General features: G+C 37.7%; 1 long non-coding RNA gene across 1 annotated transcript; it reads right to left on the minus strand.

The window, feature by feature from the left end:
- Positions 1–148: 148 nt before the first annotated feature.
- Positions 149–8,679, minus strand: LOC144375442 (uncharacterized). Its single transcript, XR_013435303.1, has 2 exons — positions 2,893–8,679; positions 149–2,669 (listed from the first exon to the last, which is right to left on the minus strand). It is a non-coding gene; the product is annotated as an uncharacterized LOC144375442 (long non-coding RNA).
- Between the last annotated feature and the right edge of the window lie 5,981 nt (positions 8,680–14,660).

A 14,660-nucleotide genomic window follows, 5' to 3' on the forward strand; every position in this document is an offset into this window, starting at 1 on the left:
ATACTTGTTCCACTCTGTCACCAGCACAAAGATTGCTATAAACTGTTACTTAGTGTTTTACATTTTTGTAGAATTTATGCTTAGTGTAATTTCTGAGGGAATGTCTTTAACTCTTTTTTAGAGCTAGCTGTTAATATTCTAAATAATCTTTGTCTCTCTCCTCCAGGCCATGCTTGTTTCCAGTGCCTTGTGCTCACTCCTGCTCTCTGCAGGACCAGCCTGACCTGGGCATTATAAATAGCTCTTCTTTTTCTCCAGATGCTTTCTCTCTCATCCTTTGTATCCCATACCACCTCTGCCTTCTCTATAGTTTGGTGCTGAGAGAACTTGAGTAACCAGAAGACACAGAAAGCATCTTTGGAGAAGTTCTGCTTCCTGTGCTTTCTGACTGTTTGAGGACAGGCAACAAACAGCTAGATTATGTTGAGAGTTAGGCTTTTCAAGGACTGGCCATTGCTTTCCTCAGTAGAAAGTGTTTCAAATGATGCTTATGCATTATCAAGCTCACTGAATTCTTCCCAGCTTCATATTGTTATCTCATAGCAAAGGGTAATGATAACCTAAGCTTAAGAACGTAATTCCTGAACAAGAAGAACATTTAGGAGATGTTTCTTCTCAAAAGCTTTTTGGGGATAGAACTGTTCTTTTTTTAAAACATACATTGTTTAACATTGTTCTAGTTCCGTAGCTTTAGGAACAGGAATGTTTTCTAACGCAAGGTAAAAAAGATGGGCTAAGCATGGTTTATACTTCCTTCCTGTGACAGCATTAATGATGTGTTGTCACCACTGTAAATGCTTGAGATATAATGAATCTAGGAGCATTCTGAGCAAGATATATTCTAAGTCTTACCTGGAAATTAGTTCTGCCTTTGATTGAGGTTCAAAAGACAAAAGACTTTTTTTTTTCCCCTGGGGCCTAGAAATTTAATTTTAAAATTCACTGCACTGATTCACCATGACCTTTTCTTGGTTGGTATCCATGTGTTAAAGTGAACATAACTTGACTCTTTGCTTTTGCAAAAGTTTTTTCAGTGGTTCCCTCAAGAAAAATGCAGCTGTTCTGAACTGGAATTTTTCAGCATTTTTAGAATTTTAAATGGTGAGCTCAGTTTTTACTTCTAGCATCTGCTTTGGGCTTATTTATAAGTAATGTTTGTAAAGAAAAATTCAAACACATTTTGGCACTAGATGCTTTGCCCATCACCCTCTGGTGGCACAGAAGGAAAGGGCATCTCAGCTTCACAAACTCAGTTAAATCTCATAGTTCTTCCATTGCCATAGTGGTTGCACTTAGGCAATGATTCTCTTGTTGTATGTCTTTACACGCAGGCTCACCACTTCTAAAACCCAGGTACCCCATGAGCAGCTTTGCCATTAGGGCCCTTTTTTGAAGCATACAGTAGAATAAGAACCTAGTGAATATCGCTTATTCTTCTGTAACATGGCTTCAGACTTCTTTCCCAAAAGCTAGGCAGCAGTTAACTGAAAAGATCATACTGCCCCAAGAAAGAAGCTTATGGCAAGAAAAAGTCTCAGATTTGAAATCACGTTTTGAATATATACTAGAACTAGTGTACACATGTATGTGCCTGATAGCTTCTGTTTGGGGCTTGGTTCTGGTGGCTCAGGCCTTGTGAGCTGTTGTTATATGGAGTTATAACAACCTCAGTATAAAAAAAGAAAAAGAAAAAGAAACATATCTGTTTATCATAAGCTATCTCATGGCAAAGGGTAACCTAAGCTCAATAACATAATTCCTGAGAGCTTGTAATCACTCATTGGGTTGGAGCCTCCCACTTTGTCCCTCTGAAGAGGCTGGAAACTCAAAGAGAAAGAGCCTCTCTGCAAGAAAGCTTGGGGCCATTTCAGCCCCCTGTGTTCTCAGATTTTTCCCTCAGGAAGCACACACTGTGAATGGCAGGTTTTTCATTTAGCCCCAGGTGATTTACTAAAAATAGTTTAAAATTATCCAACTAAGAGTAGAATCTCGGCATGTTAGTTTCCAGTACAAATGAAAATTTCAGAATGCACAGATGTTAAGATCTTAAAGAAAATGTGTTCCTTTTAATAGGAAAAATATATAGTTTGATTCTAGAACATGGTACTATCCATTTTGTTGAAAGAAACCAATAGTACCAAACATTTTGAACTTTAAATTATGTATTTAAATTGATTTTTTAATAACAATAGCGGCCTCACTTTAAAGTGGTGCCTAATTAAAGTCAGTAATGCAATTCTCATTCCATTGTGGAAATTAAATCATGTGAACTTCATGATATCATAAGCATATTAAAATTCTTATGTTCAAAGAATTGCTTTTCTTTTAAGTGACAGCTTGACTATTTTTATGATAAGCACATGAGAGTGTCTTACATTTTATTTTCCAAATACAAACTTTTGTTGCATAATTGGCTGTAGGAACATATTGATAGAATTCAAAAGAATGCACGTTTTATGTTGTGACATAAGAATAAAGATGTGGCATGACTTCTTTTTTGTGGCATGACTTCTAAATCTTTAAAAATTATTTATGAAACATTAGACAGTGAATAGAGGAAATTCTGAAGAAACTGAACATATTCAAAGGGTAGTTTCAAAGTTACATATATTTTGAAGTATATATTTTTTTATCCTCAAGTATATTGTGAGAATTGATATTAAAATCACCTGGAAAGGCGGCTGGGGATGTGGCTCAAGCGGTAGCGCGCCATGCCTGGCATGCGTGCGGCCCGGGTTCGATCCTCAGCACCACATACCAACAAAGATGTTGTGTCCGCCGAGAACTAAAAAAATAAATATTAAAAATTCTCTCTCTCTCTCTCTCTCTCTCTCTCCCCCCTCTCTCACTCTCTCTTTAAAAAAAAAAAAAAAAAAAAAAAAAAAAAATCACCTGGAAAACTATGGACTTGACATGTTCAAAAATAAATCATATGGAAAAGCTATCCCTGGCATAAATTAACATATGCTTTAGAGTATTCACTGTTTAAAAAAAATTTTTAAGTCATGTGTTTCCTATGCCAGTGGGACTTTTGAAAAATTGTAAATCTTACAAACTCCTTTATCATGTACACTAATACATTAAGTACATTTGTCTTCTCCAAAAAACTTCCTGAGACTACCAAAGCCTGAAAACAATGTAAATCCTGGGAAAAATAGTAATGGTATTTCCTCAAAAGCATGAGAAAACAGCATTTTCATTCCTTACTGACTTCATTATTATCAATACAATTTTAGTCCAATTTTGATACATACTTATATCTCAAGCATTTCTAACTTGTCCTTTTTTAGAAAATAAGCCAAATCTATTCCTTTTGCCTTCTCTGTCTTCTGACCTTTGTAAATAACAGAACTGTAGAAGTAGGAGGAAAATGATACTCTTAATGTTTTTTCTCAATTAGTTTTTGTTTTGTTTTGTTTTGTTTTTGTTTTTTAAGTGGAGTACCAGCTTTTCAAAGTATTTTGCATTTACTGGTTTGCTGGTATTCTTGGGGAGTTAGTTTAGATTAATAAATGGACTTCCTTTAGAATCTTGGTTTCCTTGATCCTGGTGCTCTGGCCTTTAAGAAGAAAGAGCTACTTGAAAGTACATGCTTTCCCGCCCCCCCCCCCAGCATCTATTGAAATACTATTACAGAAATTTAAAGTTAATGTTGTAGGAATTGAAGGTAGTTTTTTGTTTATTTTTGTTTAATGTTAATGGTAGGTATGAAAAGTAGTTTTAAAAAAAAAAAACTTTTAAAAAAGTTCTGTTAATTCACAGTCCTAAGAGCTGGACTCTTCTGTTTTATTACAGTGTGTTCCACAAGGTGGCGCTTTCAAAAAAATAAAAATCTGGCCAAGGCTGAAGAGGTAGTTCTAAGGACTTTATTCTTTTTTTCTGCACATCTTTAACTTCTGCCTAGCACTTGTTCCTCAATATAATTAATAGTGTTCATAATGTTCTATAACTTAAGATATTTTAGTTGTTTATCTAGGTTCTGAACGATTGTCTGAAAATTAATTGTGCTAGATGACTTTATGCCTATTTTGATCTTAAGTTGAGTCAAGAAAGCCTAGTCACTTTTATTCAGGACACTTTTGGTTTTTGTATTTTTTTTTTTGAGGTACCTAGTTACCTCACTTTTCTACTTTGGGCAGACTCACTTATTAAAAAGGCAACTCTCAGTTTGTGAACAGAATAGTTTTGTTAGGAGTGTAACATTTAATCAAGAAGCCCCAGTTAAAACACCCACACCCCAGTCTACTGGTTTCACATCCTCTACCATGGTGACCTTTTGACACTGATTCCACTTTAAAATTCTAATCTAAAAATCAGATGAGCAAAATAAGTAGTGCATCAATAATTAAATAGACAAAATCTTTTCTAAAGAATTGCTATACTGAAACAGCACTAAAATGCTAAAAGACCTGGTAAATTTTACACTTTAATGACTAATGCAAATTCCTAAGAAATTCTAACTCTTAGGTATTGTCTAGGTATATGAGCATAATCTAGCAACTCTCCAACATCTCTGGTTTCTCCACTTTTAAAGGTTTTTAGCATTCATGATATGTTTGTTTTAATTTACGTTTCTGCTCAGAGACCCACTTTCCTCTCGCCCCTCCCCTGGAAATGATTAACAAAATTTAGGAGGAAGGAAATGACAGTATTCTTCATTTTCTGTAGCACAGTACAACAGGCCGCGTACTCACTCTTGAATGGCAGAAACTCAGTGGTACCTGCTTTCCTCCAGAGAGGCAGGCGAGAAAATCTCGGTGATTCACACTGAATCAAACTGCCACACACACACACTAGGAACTGTCAGAGTTCTAAGAAATCATGACCCCGTGCACCCTCAGCCCTCACCGAAGGGGAGCCCAATTTAAGCCCCCAGAAAGGTCCACTTCAAACCCAGGTCAGTTACCTGGGCCAGAGCGAACGCCACTGGCTGGCGTTCCCAACTTGATCCGCACCTGGACGCCTTCCCGGGCGCGGCGCCCCGCCCCTCCGCAGGAGAGTGGCAGGGGGCGGAGCTGCCCGAGACCCACCGGACGGGAGAGGTCCAGGCTCTGCTGCTGTCTCAGAGGCATCCGTTCTGCAATCTAAGGAAGTAAAATGACGCAGGAAGTCAACGGGTGTCTTCTGTGCATAAATAAGTACAACATAATTTTCCGAACGTTCGGGTATGAAGGGATGCGGTAGAAGCTGCTCTCTGCGAAGCTCTACCAGGCATCCCAAGTTGTAAGCTCAGCCTTTTTTTTTTTTTTTAAGAGAAGATGTATAATTGCAGGAAATGCTTTTTATTTCTTTTTTTTTTCTTCTGTCATTCTACATTTATGATGGCAAAGGAGAATCCTGGAAAAGTTGTTTTGAAAAGTTGTTTATTTTCTACTCCATCTTCAGTTGGCAAAAGTTCCTCTTTAGTTTCCAATTTTTCTCCCCCTCCTCCACCCTTCAAGTAATTACAGGCATGTAAGTAAATTATCTCCTGTAAGAGGGGGCTTTCCTGTTGAGAGGAATCTTTTGTGTGAATAATCTGATCACACCCACCAAAAAAAGAAAAAAATCAACTCCTTCTCTACTTTAGAAGTTTGGAATCAAAAGTAGATTTTCCTAAAGGAGACATATAGCTGTATATTGACTGAAAAGAACTGTGACTTTAGCACTAATCAGTAAACACAAAACGATACCAATATTTAATTTCAGACTGGTTTTTAGTCAAATTCCCTCTGTGTTTAGGTCAAAATTCTGATGGTACCTTGGACCCCTTACTTGAAATTTTCTAATCTTAAATTTTATGAAATGAATAACATGTATTAGCTAACAATACTTCTGTGGTCACCAGCAACTCTGAGTTTGACCGTTAAGTCTTTGAATACTTAAAATTGGTCCAACAGTAGTGCATTTTTTGAACCCGCAAGTGTACCATGTCTTTTCACTCTTGGCCTTTGTTTGCAATCATATACACATGTAAGTTATAGCTCCTTACTTACTTTTTATTCATTTATTTTCCAGTGACCATTAATAAATGTATTAGTATTTGGAATTAATAGCAACCTAGATACAGCACTTAGCAGGTGGAGAATTTTTTTCAAGTTGTTCTACATTTGCATAAATTATTTCTATTATTATTCATGTATATTATTTATTTCTGAGTCACACTAGTCCTGTGAAAGTACAACTGAAGGCAGATTTACTAGGGCTTGCATTTGAGGTTCATTATCATGGTCTTGAAATTAAAAGTTAGATGAAACCCCCAAGTAAGCTGCATGCATTTTTATTATGATTAGTAGAGATAAGTCTATAGATGTAGTATTTTTGGTGTTTTATCATTATGTAAACAAATTAAAGCAGAGGTCTTTGTAGTTGTTGCTTGTGTTGAATATGCATATAGTATAGGGTGAAATTACAGCAAAAGTAAAAGCTAAAGGTAGAAAAGCATTTTAGAGATTGCCTTCATTTAGGAACTGGGCCAGGTGGCCAGCAGAGTAGATAGATGCCAGGCAGAGACAAGTGTCTGGGCGTGCCTTCTGTCTGGCCTTGTGAAGAAGCTTCTCCCCAAGATCTAGTGTGTACTAGGTGTCCTGTGCAGAAGTGGGAACAGGTAGTACTGCTGAAAGGGGAGCAGTGTGAAAGCTGTTCTGTAGAAGCAGAACTGGCAGCTTGTGCCTTGAGGCTTCCAGAGCAGGTCAGATGAAGAAGTCCAAGTTTCCATGCTTCGGGCAACTTAGCTGTGTACAGAAGCAATCCAGCCTGGTAATAAAAAGCAAGGGTTGTTCATACAGTAATTGAAAAAGGGATTTTAGCAACCAGCAATTCCCAACACCTCAAAAGCTTGCTGCATTTCTGGTATTTTAGGTATTTCTGGTATTTGATCTGAAGGTTAAAGGGCAAGTGTTTTGTATAGAAAAGCAGTATGTGTTAAGAAAAGCACAATGTCAGTTCCTGTAGAGGGCAGATTAGAACTAGAGAATTTTGTAGGATTATCATTTCTAAAATGCTCATGTTTTCACTGTAAAATGTATTAGTGCTTCAGCATTTCCATAGTAAAAACTTTCTTCCAAGTTTCAGCAAGGCTGCCATACACAGTAAACTTCTTTCTTTTTTTACTTAAAAGAGAAAATGTTTTTAAAGTTTTAAAAAAAAAATCTTAATTTGGACTTTTGACTTATTGGTTTCTATATGTGAAATCACAGTTCTCACAATGAAGAGACTGTGCACATCAGATACTAATCTAGGCTATGAGAACAGCCCAGGATGACTATTACCTATCTCCACAGCCTACATCCTGACCCCATCCCTGTAACCATCTCTTCCTCTCTCCAACTAAGGTGCTCCTTGCCACCACCCTGACCTGTCCAAGTGGTGCTCTCTGTCCTCTGCTCATTTGGAGTCATCAAGGACATCATGAGATTAGATACCACAGTGTGCCTGCCTAGACCTGGCCACCACTCCTACTTAACATTCAGCTGGCCACCGTCATCAATAGATGGTTCCCGATGCCAGGCACTGAATGTGCCCATGACATCAATCAGACATGCCCTCTAGCATCTTTGTATGCATCTTGATCTTTAACCAAGTCGTTCTACGAAGCATTCAGTTTTGGCTGTGGTACCAAGAGAAAAACTAACCAAGAATATAAACCACATTCCAGGCTGCTGTTTTCTATCCATTTGCAGGCTATACTTCTACTGTATTTCTTCATACTTGAAATTCATTCTGCTATTTAATATCAGGGTACAGACATCAGGGTGCATGTTCCCTAAAGGTGCATAATTACTCTCATTCCGTTTGCTCACATTGCTACAGAATGCTCTGTTTTGGTGCTTTGGACCCAGCAGGTCAAAAAAGCAGTGTGGAAAATCACTGCCAGGAACACAGTCTTACAAGAATGTTGGCCAATGACTTGGTGTTAGATCTGTTCTTTTCTCTGCATACAAGGTTGAGAGTAACCACACTGGCCTGTCAGGTCCACCCCAGCGTCTTTCCTATGTTCTACTCAAGGGTGGGTGTAGCACAGCCCTGGGAAAGCAGGGATTTTCTTAACTATATGGACTATCAGCCCTCAAAAAAAAAAAAATGACCTTGGGTACAGACAACATCGGACAGGGCCAAGTGGGCCATGTCCTATTCCACATGGAAATGTTTTTAGAGGGCCCTGAGCTGAATGTTCTCGCTCTCTCCCCTTGAGGCAGATAAAAATAGTGGTCAGTTTATCTAAGCCCATCCCATCAGAAGAGGAGAACAGAAAAATAGGTGTTTGTGTCAGGTAAAATATGTCATCCAAGGATCTCAACAACTTCCATTAAATACCCCATCACTAGAACTCTATTTTTTTAAAGTAACTTAAGTAAGAGATGCTTTCTGACCTGGGATCTCTGGGGTAGCCATTCCTGTTTGCATCTTACCCTGACACTTAATTGGAGAGAAAAAACTGCAGTGGCGATTCTGTTGTCATGGCAAAGGTAACAGGTCAGGAAATTCAGAGGGTTACAGTCAATAATCCTTTGGAAACTGGATGTCTTACTGGGTGCTAGAATGCAAATATCGGTATTTATTGTCAGATAATGGAATTCGTTGTTTTTTCAAAATTAGTGTTGAAATGTTACTGTCCATTGTGTTCACTTACACAGAAGCGAAATTGAAACAAAAAGAAAATGCTCTGTTCATTTGTCATACCTTTTGTATTTCTTACAATAAAAATATTGGTAGCAAATAAAAAAGGCAAATTTAAACTGCTTTCTCGAATTTGAATTACTCTCCTCATTTTGTTTGTTTGCTACAATACTAGAGACTGAACCCAAGGACTTATATTTACTAAGTAAACACTCTATCACTGAACTACACTCCCAGCCCTATTTTAAAAAAAAACATTTTTAATTGAAGATAGGCATAATACCTTTATTTTACTTATTTATATGTGGTGCTGAGCAATGAACCCAGTGTCTCACACATGCCAGGCAAGCGCTTTGCCACTGAGCCATAACCCCAGCTCCCTCCCAGCCCTTTTTTAAATTTTATTTTACACTTTGAAACAGAGTTGCCCTAACACCCAGGCTGGCCTCAAACTTGTGATCCTCCTGCCTCAGCCTCCAGAGTAGCTTTTACTTTAATGTTAAATGAATATAACTATGGTAAATAACAAAGTATTAAACTGCAAAAATGTATTCACAAAATGTGTTTTATTTTGAAGGATTCCTTTCAGTCTTCCAAAGCTTAAAAATGTAATTAGAAGCCTACTGAGTTTAGAGTTCGTTCCACAAACACTTATCGAGCCCTCATTAGTTGGCTACGCTAAACATTGAAAATGGAAAAATGTGGACAGTCCTTTCCAAAGTTTACAGATGAGAGAAGGAAGTATACAGAAGATTTTTTTTTTATCAATAGCTGATAAACTGGAGATCAGTAAAGCTTTTGCATCCAAGATAAAGCTTGAGAGGACTCAAAACTAAAGAGTAATGTTTGCAAGAGCAAGGCCTACAATTATGAAAGAGAAGGCAGAAAAGTGCAGGAAGATTGGTAAGACTGTGCCTGAGAGAAGCTCCTAAACATCTGATTCATAATCTGTAGGAAGGAGTATGATCTAACATCTTGATCTGGTACACACATGCATATATTCTGGATCATTTTCTTCAAAATTGTGCCCATACAAATCCTTCAGTTATCTCTCTTATACTCATAGCCACATTCCATGAATAGTCTACCAGCCCTTTGTCCTTCATTTTACCTTCTAGAATGTCAGCCCGATTTCCATTTCCCTGTTCTCTAGCTAAGCATTAATGGTGGGGGTGAGTCCAGGAGACCATGTTTGTTCAGCAAACTTAAGCTTCACAAAATGAAGCTGTGTGTTTCACACGTTACCTTTATATTGGTAGCTAAAATTGATTTCACAGTCCCACTAATAGGCATGCCTTACAATAATAACCAATAATCCAGTTCTTTAAGTGGGCAAAACATTTCAAATGGCCTCTCACCCAAGAAGATGAATAAATAGCTGAAATGATGACTTACATTTGTTCTTAGGAGAATACAAATGAAGCCACAATGAGCTATCACTATAGAGCTAGCTAAAATTTTAAAATTTGACAACTCCAAATGTTGAGGATGTAGAAGAACTGAAATTCACTATCCAATGGTAGGGGTACAGTATGACAGGACCAATTTGGAAAGAGTTAAGAGTTGAGCATACACTTAACATTCAACCTAGTAACCTCACTTCTAGACATTTAGACAAAAGAGATGAAAATGTATATACTAATACTTATTTATAAATGTTCACAGTAGTTTTACTTGTAATGGGCAAAGACTGGAAACAACCCAAATGTCCATGAACAAGTGAATGAATAAACACTTGGTGATTTATAAACACAGTGGAATACTACTCAACAATAAAAAAAGAAGAGCTATTGATATGCACAACAACAGAGGTGAATCTCAAAGCACTTAAGATAAATGAAAAAGGTCAAATACAAAAGGCTGTTTAATTCCACTTACATGAAGTTCTAGAAAAGGCAAAACTATAATGATAGAAAATGTTGGTTTCCAGGGACTGGGAAAACAAGGAAGGAGATTAACTGCAAAAAGATACAAGTGAACATTTTAGAAAGATGGAAATGTTTGATAAGTGATTGTGGTCATGATTACATCACTGTCCATTTGTCAAAATCATCAAACAGTCAGTACATTATAAATAGTACATAGTGTATACATACACTATACCTCAATAAAACTGATTCTGAAAAAATGTAAAAAATGTCCATATTCAGTGCTAACAATAGCCAACCTGAAATAATTGGCAAAGAACTTTTGAAGTTTGTGAGTCAGCTCAACAAGGATGGAACAAGAGGAAAATTTTAGTGAAACTATAACCCATTGATTCAGCTGAAGCTTCATGAGCACCAGAAATTTTCCTTTCTGACTCATATTCCTGGTAATTTCCTTACATTCACTAAAAGTCTCAACCTGAGATTTCCAAAAGGTGAGTTAGTCAATGGCTACTTGCTTTTTTAAGATTTGAATTCTTTTTTTTTTAATTTTTTTTAGTTATTTATGGACACAGTGTCTTTATTTTGTTTATTTATTTGTATGTGGTGCTGAGGATCCAACCCCAGTGCCTCACATGTTCGAGACAAGCACTCTGCCACTGAGCTACAGCCCCAGCCCAAATTCTTTTTTTTAAATATTTGTTTTAGTTGTAGTTGGACACAATACCTTCATATTATTTATTTTATATGGTGTTGAGGATCAAACCTAGGGCCTCACATTGCCAGGCGGGCGCTCTACTGCTGAGCTACAACCCCAGTCCTGAGTTTTTTATTTTAAAAAAGTCTTTGAGTGGGATAGGGAGCAGGAGTATGGGAGGAATAGAAGAACTCTAGATAGGGCAGAGGGGTTGTAAAGGAAGGGAGAGGGCATGGGGTTATAAATGATGGTGGAATGTGATGATCATTATTATCCAAAGTACAGGTATGAAGACACGAATTAGTGTGGATACACTTATGTATACAACCAGAGATATGAAAAATCGTGCTCTATATATGTAATAAGAATTGTTGGGCTGGGGGTATGGCTCAAGCGGTAGCGAGCTCGCCTGGCATGCATGCGACCCAGGTTCGATCCTCAGCACCGCATACCAACAAAGATGTTGTGTCCGCCGAGAACTAAAAAATAAATATTAAAAATTCTCTCTCTCTCTCTCCTCTCTCACTCTCTCTTTAAAAAAAAATTGTAATGCATTCCACTGTCATATATAAATTAAAAAATCTTTGAATTTTTTTTTACAGTGAGAAATATAACTCTTGAGCACAAAGTGGACATACAAAATGGTCATTATTTCCACTTTTGTGTAGGCAAAATTACATCCAGAAGTTAGATAGTAAGTGTGGAATCAGAGGAAGGGGAATCTATTTAACTGAGTAGTTCTTTCATAAAATAAATCAGAAAAGAAGGATTATGGCATATTATAAAAAAGTCCTTTTCTCATACTTTCAACCGACCAACACTTAGGTAGTAACCACCAGTAAGAGTAGATTGTTTAAACTTTTCAGAAACTTTCCTGGACATATTCAAATATATTCAATAGTTTCCTAGACATACTCAAGCTGAACAATATGAAATCTCCCATTTGTTGGTTAGAAATTGCTGAATATCTGCAATTTCATAATGCCAACTAATATATCCTCTTGTTTATACGTAAGATATCATAATCTATAAACTGTTTTGTAATCCTCTTTTTCTCAATAATGCATAGTGGTCAATTTTCCATATCAACACATATCGCTGGCTCTACATTACTTTTTCAGTATCTCCCCAGTTTGGCATTGCATGGATGCACCATCCATTAATCAAATCCTTTATATAATGGTTATTGAACTTGTTTCCTGTCTTTTGCTCTCTTATTAATACAGTTAGAGAAATTACAAAGGGTCTTCAAACATGAAAGCTTCATGCTTCTATTTCCAGTCTAGGGACATGTCAACATCAGATACTGTGTTCATGGATTAGGTTTCTGTGCTTCTCTCCATTGTTGAAATTCTGAAATGCCCACACAATAATGAGAAATAGAGGAAAATCAACTAATATGTTATTAAATTTGTACATAGACCCTAGTGCATCCAAGTCTTCCTAATGTAAAAGATGCCCCCTGAGTTATAGTCATTGAATATTATTCCAGTTGAAAATTTCTGCCCTAAAGGCTTATTAGTATTGTTACTATTTACAGTTTTGCCTTTCATCCTTTTTATTGTTACCCCCCACACACACACACACACACACCGTGCTGCTCCCATTCAAGAAGTTTTGCCTGCACAATAAAGTAAAGCTTATTCCCTTGGCATTCTAGGTCCTTTTCCTCCATCTCCAGGGACTTTTCCAGTCTTGCTTCACCTCTACCACAGGTGTTCCATGCTACCACACCTGGCTGCATCCCCTCTCCTTTTATCCAGGCAGTTCCCTCTGTTTGGAGTGTCCTTCCCTCTCCGTTTTTCTGTGAGAAGTTGGCCAAGGATCACAGGCCACCTGAAATGCCACTTCTCAATCCTCTGGGGTTCCTTATCCCTTCCACTTCTGAAGGTAGCCTGATGCTGTAAGGAAAGCACATGCTTTCAAGTTTTCATGTTTAATCATGTGCATTTAGTCCCCAGCTTCTCTGCTTTCTTGCTGTGAGACCTGGAGCAAATTATTTCCTTTCTCTAAGCCCCAGTTTTTCTCCTGTGAAAAATGGCATGCAATCTCTTCATTACACCCAGAATATTTGAGAGAGCATGTAAGTTCATTGCTAAAAGGAAAGTGTTTATTCACAGATCACACGTGTAAAAAGATGTGTAAACAATTCTTCCCATTGAGTGGATGTGAGGTGTATCTTGAGAAGATTTGGTCTGATCTAGGCTTTATCAACTGCTGAAGCCTTAATTATCACCATGGCTCCTCAGTCGTTTTCCTCTTTCTCTTTCCTTCCCTGGAATCCATGCTCTATCCAGGAGGGGCTAAGTACCTTGCCAGAGGGGATCTATGTAAAGGAAACACAAAATTTTGTGTTAACTAATAGCATCATTATATGTTTTAAAAATCTCTGTACCCACAAAAGTAATCAAAGGGCAAGAAAGTGAAAAGTAAGAAGGAGCTTAGAAGGGAAAAAGTTTTCTCCTGCATGTATTATCATGCTCTCAGGTTGAGATGCTGGAAATAATATCTGCCAAATGCTAGAATATTAAAAACAATATAAATGAGCCATGAGTAAAGAAGAATTTAATATTCTCAGATTCTCCTCTCCTTCTTGTGCAGAAAGAAAAGTGTGTCTTTGGTCAGAGTCCTCAGCTTACATCTGCTAATGGAGTTAGACAAATGAAGACCATAGGCCTGATCTGCACTAGGAATATGGAGAACTGCCAAAGACTGCATTTGAGAGAGTTTGGGGAAAGTTTTGAGAAAGAAAGTAGGAGTTGGAAACATCTGTTCTACAATGCAATATAAGAGAGAGAGAGGGAGAGAGCCAGAGTGGAAAAGATGATTTGAAAGCCTTTTAGTGAATGTAATGAAAATAAGTCCCCTTATGCCATTTTCCAAGAGTCCAGAAAGGATCCTAATTGATTTTCAGTTACTTCCTAATACTCTTTGCTGACATGAAACCCGAGGAGGAGCCATTTTATCCCAGACTATAAATACTTAATATGTAGTACCCTTCTCTGGAGCCTAGATCGTCTCCCTTGAAGCTACAGTGCTGTGCTAACAACATTACGGCACACCACGCAGTAAGTTGGTCCTATATGTGTTTATCTCCCTTACCTGTTTATAACCACGCTGCTTGAAAGCACAGATGGTGTCTTAACTGTCTTTGTGTTTGGTCCCAGCTCCAGCTTAGGACACCTAGCTAGTGAAAAGTAGATGATGGAAAATTAGTGTGAAAGGAATGCATGGGTGATGGATGAATGAAATTGAATTTATAGGGCGATTTAGTTAGCAACATCTGTGACAGTATTGCCTTTCTCCCCCAGCAGCTGATGGACTCTGAGCAACCAGTGGGTCCTCTCTTTATCCTCAGCACCTGCACCATGTCAACCACATAATAAACGTTGGGCTAATTTTATATCCCCTAGAATGAATATTTCAACACATAAAGATTGGAAGAAAACAAAACAATCCAAGTCCAGACGGAAACAAGCTGCCTCGGGGAGACCGCC

The sequence above is a fragment of the Ictidomys tridecemlineatus genome, chromosome 2 (assembly GCF_052094955.1).
Source record: "Ictidomys tridecemlineatus isolate mIctTri1 chromosome 2, mIctTri1.hap1, whole genome shotgun sequence".
Taxonomy (NCBI): Eukaryota; Metazoa; Chordata; class Mammalia; order Rodentia; family Sciuridae; genus Ictidomys; species Ictidomys tridecemlineatus.